This window comes from Lethenteron reissneri, chromosome 71, assembly GCF_015708825.2.
Source record: "Lethenteron reissneri isolate LAM-NWPU_2019-01 chromosome 71, ASM1570882v1, whole genome shotgun sequence".
Classification (NCBI taxonomy): Eukaryota; Metazoa; Chordata; class Hyperoartia; order Petromyzontiformes; family Petromyzontidae; genus Lethenteron; species Lethenteron reissneri.
The window spans coordinates 3,136,427-3,142,902 of NC_083849.1; positions in this window are offsets into that span (position 1 = coordinate 3,136,427).

Consider the following 6,476-nt stretch of genomic DNA (forward strand, 5'->3'; position numbering starts at 1 on the left):
AGACATGCAAACTCCAAATCTACAGCAGCAGGCATCGGGATTGAACACACGACCTCCTGTATACCAGGCGAGGTAGTCAACATCTCTTAGCCACCGTGATGATGAGAGAGAGAGACACAAACTCCAAATCTACAGCAGCAGGCCTCGGGATTGAACCCACAGCCTCCTGTATACCAGGCGAGGTAGTCAACATCTAGCCACCGTGATGATGATGAGAAAGACACACAAACTGCAAATCTACAGCAGCAGGACTCGGGATTGAACCCACGACCTCCTGTATACCAGGCGAGGTAGTCAACATCTAGCCACTGTGATGAGAGAGACACGCAAACTCCAAATCTACAGCAGCAGGACTCGGGATTGAACCCACGACCTCCTGTATACCAGGCGAGGTAGTCAACATCTAGCCACCGTGATGATGAGAGACACGCAAACTCCAAATCTACAGCAGCAGGCGTCTGGATTGAACCCACAGCCTCCTGTATACCAGGCGAGGTAGTCAACATCTCCTAGCCACCGTGATGATGAGAGAGACACACAAACTCCAAATCTACAGCAGATATCGTTAGGGGTCGGGATCAAACCCACGACGATGATGGTGATGTAGGAGATGATGATGTTGATGTAGGAGATGATGATGTTGATGTAGGAGATGATGATGGTGATGTAGGAGATGATGATGGTGATGTAGGAGATGATTATGGTGATGTAGGAGATGATTATGGTGATGTAGGAGATGATTATGGTGATGTAGGAGATGATGATGGTGATGTAGGAGATGATGATGGTGATGTAGGAGATGATGATGGTGATGTAGGAGATGATGATGGTGATGTAGGAGATGATGATGGTGATGTAGGAGATGATTATGGTGATGTAGGAAATGATGATGGTGATGTAGGAGATGGTGATGTTGATGTAGGAGATGATTATGGTGATGTAGGAGATGATTATGGTGATGTAGGAGATGATGGTGGTGATGTAGGAGATGATGATGTAGAAGATGGTGATGTAGGAGATGATGATGGTGATGTAGGAGATGATGATGATGTAGGAGATGATGATATAGAAGATGATGATGGTGATGTAGGAGATGATGATGGTGATGTAGGAGATGATGGTGATGTAGGACATGATGATGGTGATGTAGGAGATGATGATGGTGATGTAGGAGATGATGGTGATGTAGGACATGATGATGGTGATGTAGGACATGATGATGGTGATGTAGGAGATGATGGTGATGTAGGAGATGATGGTGATGTAGGAGATGATGATGGTGATGTAGGAGATGTTGATGGTGATGTAGGAGATGATGGTGATGTAGGACATGATGATGGTGATGTAGGAGATGATGATGGTGATGTAGGAGATGATGGTGATGTAGGACATGATGATGGTGATGTAGGACATGATGATGGTGATGTAGGAGATGATGATGGTGATGTAGGAGATGATGATGGTGATGTAGGACATGATGATGGTGATGTAGGACATGATGATGGTGATGTAGGAGATGATGGTGATGTAGGAGATGATGGTGATGTAGGAGATGATGATGGTGATGTAGGAGATGATGATGGTGATGTAGGACATGATGATGGTGATGTAGGAGATGATGATGATGGTGATGTAGGAGATGTTGATGGTGATGTAGGAGATGATGGTGATGTAGGAGATGGTGATGTAGGAGATGATGATGTAGGAGATGATGATGGTGATGTAGGAGATGATGATGATGTAGGAGATGATGATGGTGATGGTGATGTAGGAGATGATGATGGTGATGTAGGAGATGATGGTGGTGATGTAGGAGATGATGGTGGTGATGTAGGAGATGATGGTGGTGATGTAGGAGATGATGGTGGTGATGTAGGAGATGATGGTGATGTAGGAGATGATGATGGTGATGTAGGAGATGATGGTGGTGATGTAGGAGATGATGGTGGTGATGTAGGAGATGGTGATGTAGGAGATGATGGTGGTGATGTAGGAGATGATGGTGGTGATGTAGGAGATGATGGTGGTGATGTAGGAGATGATGGTGGTGATGTAGGAGATGATGGTGGTGATGTAGAAGATAGATGATGATGTAGGAGATGATGGTGATGTAGGAGATGATGGTGATGATGTAGGAGATGATGGTGATGATGTAGGAGATGATGATGGTGATGTAGGAGATGATGGTGGTGATGTAGGAGATGATGATGTAGGAGATGATGGTGATGTAGGAGATGATGATGATGTAGGAGATGGTGGTGATGATGATGGTGATGTAGGAGATGATGATGGTGATGTAGGAGATGATGGTGGTGATGTAGGAGATGATGGTGATGATGTAGGAGATGATGTATAAGATGATGGTGGTGATGTTGGAGATGATGATGTAGGAGATGGTGGTGATGATGATGGTGATGTAGGAGGAGATGGTGATGTAGGAGATGATGATGGTGATGTAGAACATGATGTAGGAGATGATGGTGATGTAGGAGATGATGTAGGAGGAGATGGTGATGATGATGTTGATGTAGGAGATGATGGTGATGTAGGAGGAGATGATGGTGATGTAGGAGATGGTGGTGATGATGATGGTGATGGAGGAGGTGATGGTGATGTAGGAGATGATGATGATGTAGGAGATGGAGGAGGTGATGATGATGTAGGAGATGATGATGATGATGTAGGAGATGGTGGTGATGTAGGAGGAGATGATGATGATGATGGTGATGGAAGAGATGGTGGTGATGATGATGTTGATGTAGGAGATGATGATGTAGGAGATGATGATGATGATGATGCAGCACGCTCGCCCGTCGCGTGAACATCCAACAACGAGTGACATCTCGCGCGCCACGCACAAGTTTTTATTTACAAAACAAAGTTGACATCGGTTAGCGGACACGAGTTTTACACACAAATAAATGCTCCTTCGGTTTAACACGTAATCGGCCCTAGCGACCAACATCCATAACGCAGAGACACACACAGAGATACAACACAGAGAGAGAGACACAGAGAGAGAGAGACCGTGACACAGAGAGACAGAGACACAGAGAGATAGAGACAGAGAGATACAGACACAGCGATACAGAGAGAGACACAGAGAGATACAGAGACACACAGAGACACAAGCAGAGAGATACAACACAGAGAGAGAGACAGAGACGCACAGAGAGATAGAGACAGAGAGATACAGATACAGAGAGAGACACTGAGAGAGACACAGACAGAGAGGCACAGAGACAGGGAGATACAGAGACACAAGCAGAGAGATACAACACAGAGACAGAGAGATAGAGACACAGAGATACAGACACAGAGAGATACAGACACAGAGAGAGACACTGAGAGAGACACTGAGAGAGACAGAGAGAGAGACAGATACACAGAGAGATACAGAGACACACAGAGACACAAGCAGAGAGATACAACACAGAGACACAGAGAGATAGAGACAGAGACACAGAGATAGAGACAGAGACACAGAGAGATAGAGACACAGATACAGACACAGAGATACAGAGAGAGACACTGAGAGAGACACAGGGAGATACAGAGACACAAGCAGAGAGATAGACAGACAGATAGAGACACAGAGAGATAAAGACACAGAGAGATAGAGACAGAGAGACACAGAGAGAGACAGACAGAGACAGAGAGATACAGAGATACAGAGAGACACAGAGACAGAGAGAGACACGGAGAGACAGAGAGACACACACACAGAGAGAGTGGTCGGTAGAGTGTAACACGCTAATCAACCAGGCAGGGTGTTGACTGTTATGTTAACCGACTCTCTGTGTTGCATTGCATTCTATTTCTAAGTTTACTAGGTTTTGTTTTCTCTTTTGCTTGCAACCTGACGATGATTGCTCGTGTTGCAATCGAAACGTCGGCTGCTATTATTTTATTCAGCATCTTGTCTTTAAATTTCGATGTAAAAGCTTTCGTGACTGCAGGGATTCATCTTCTTGGTTCTTTCGGTAAAGTCACGTAGAAGGGAAGTAATAAAATAATAAAAATAAAACACAATATAATAATATTTTATTAATAATAATTAATAATAAAAATAAAACACAATATAATAATATTTTATTGTGTTTTATTTTTATTATTTTATTACTTCCCTTCTACGTGACTTTACCGAAAGAACCAATACCATCTTGTCTTTCTACGCGACACTACCGAACGAACCGACGAATAGAGCGTAGCATCGTTTGTCGCATCCGAATACCCGTACCCTACCCTACCCGATACCCGTACCCTACCCGATACCCGTACCCTACCCGATACCCGTACCCTACCCGATACCCGTACCCTACCCGATACCCGTACCCTACCCGATACCCGTACCCTACCCGATACCCTACCCGATACCCGTACCCTACCCGATACCCGTACCCTACCCGATACCCGTACCCTACCCGATACCCGTACCCTACCCGATACCCGTACCCTACCCGATACCCGTACCCTACCCGATACCCGCCGTTTGCGACGCTGGTACGGCCGGGTACGGGTACGGCCGGGTACGGGTACGGCCGGGTACGGGTACGGCCGGGTACGGGTACGGCCGGGTACGGGTACGGCCGGGTACGGGTACGGCCGGGTACGGGTACGGCCGGGTACGGGTACGGCCGGGTACGGGTACGGCCGGGTACGGGTACGGCCGGGTACGGGTACGGCCGGGTACGGGTAGCCGTTTGCGACCCTGGTACGGCCGGGTACGAGTACGAGTAAGGAATCGAAACCCGTTTGCGACCTCTGTCTTTGCGCCGAGAAGCTAGCGAACAGCGACGGTCGGACGGTCGATGAACGGCCGGTGCCAAGTTTGTTTTTTTTGGGTTCTCGTCAAATCTGTCCCCGCAGCGGCCGCAAGAACGGCCCGGAAACCCGCGCGGGGGGGGAGTGGGCGGGTTGCAGGGGCGAGGGGCGTTTCAGCGGAAAAAGTATTGCCCAAGATCTGTCGTCCTTCAGTTGGATGTCCGCCAACTGACCCCCCCCCGTTTGGTAATGTTGGAGATAAACCGTGACGCGCCCGGAGCACGTGACGAGTGCAGCAGTCACGTGACGAGTGCAGCAGCCACGTGACGAGTGCAGCAGCCACGTGACGAGTGCAGCAGCCACGTGACGAGTGCAGCAGCCACGTGACGAGTGCAGCAGCCACGTGACGAGTGCAGCAGCCACGTGACGAGTGCAGCAGCCACGTGACGAGTGCAGCAGCCACGTGACGAGTGCAGCAGCCACGTGACGAGGGCAGCAGCCACGTGACGAGGGCAGCAGCCACGTGACGAGTGCAGCAGCCACGTGACGAGGGCAGCAGCCACGTGATGACAGGGCGGGTGCATCTCCAGGTGAGTCTCCTGCAGGTGCGTCCGCCGCTACAGGTAGGTCTCCTGCAGGTGAGTCTGCAGGTGAGTCTCAAGGTGAGTCTCCTGCAGGTGAGTCTCCTGCAGGTGCGTCTCCTCAAGGTGAGTCTCCAGGTGAGTCTCCAGGTGCGTCTCCTCAAGGTGAGTCTCCTGCAGGTACATCTGCAGGTGCGTCGACAGGTGCGTCTCCTCAAGGTGTGTCTCTTCAAGGTGCGTCTCCTGCAGGTGAGTCTCCTGCAGGTACATCTCCTGCAGGTGCGTCGACAGGTGCGTCTCCTCAAGGTGTGTCTCTTCAAGGTGCGTCTCCTGCAGGTGAGTCTCCAGGTGCGTCTCCAGGTACATCTGCAGGTGCGTCCGCCGCTACAGGTAGGTCTCCTCCACGGAGGTCTCCTCTCCCGTCTCCTCAAGGTGAGTCTCCTGCAGGTGAGTCTCCTCCAGGTGAGTCTCCTGTTGAGTCTCCAGGTGAGTCTCCTGCAGGTGAGTCTCCTGCAGGTGAGTCTCCTGCAGGTGAGTCTCCAGGTGAGTCTCCTGGTGAGTCTCCTGCAGGTGAGTCTCCTGTTGAGTCTCCAGGTGAGTCTCCTGCAGGTGAGTCTCAAGGTGAGTCTCCTGCAGGTGAGTCTCCAGCAGGTGAGTCTCCTGCAGGTGAGTCTCCAGGTGAGTTTCCTCAAGGTGAGTCTCCTGCAGGTGCGTCCCCAGGTGAGTCGCCAGGTGAGTCTCCTGCAGGTGAGTCTCCTGCGAGTCTCCTGCAGGTGAGTCTCCTCAAGGTGCGTCTTCTGCAGGTGAGTCTCAAGGTGTGTCTCCAGGTACATCTGCTGGTGCGCCCGCCGCTACAGGTAGGTCTCCTCCACGGAGTTCTCCTCTCCCGTCTCCTCAAGGTGAGTCTCCTCAAGGTGCGTCTCCTGCAGGTGAGTCTCCTGCAGGTGAGTCTCCTGCAGGTGTGTCTCAAGGTGAGTCTCCAGGTGAGTCTCAAGGTGAGTCTCCTGCAGGTGAGTCTCCTGCAGGTGAGTCTCCTCAAGGTGAGTCTCCTGCAGGTGTGTCTCCTCTAGGTGTGTCTCAAGGTGAGTCTCCTGCAGGTGCGTCCGCCGCTACAGGTAGATCTCCACGGAG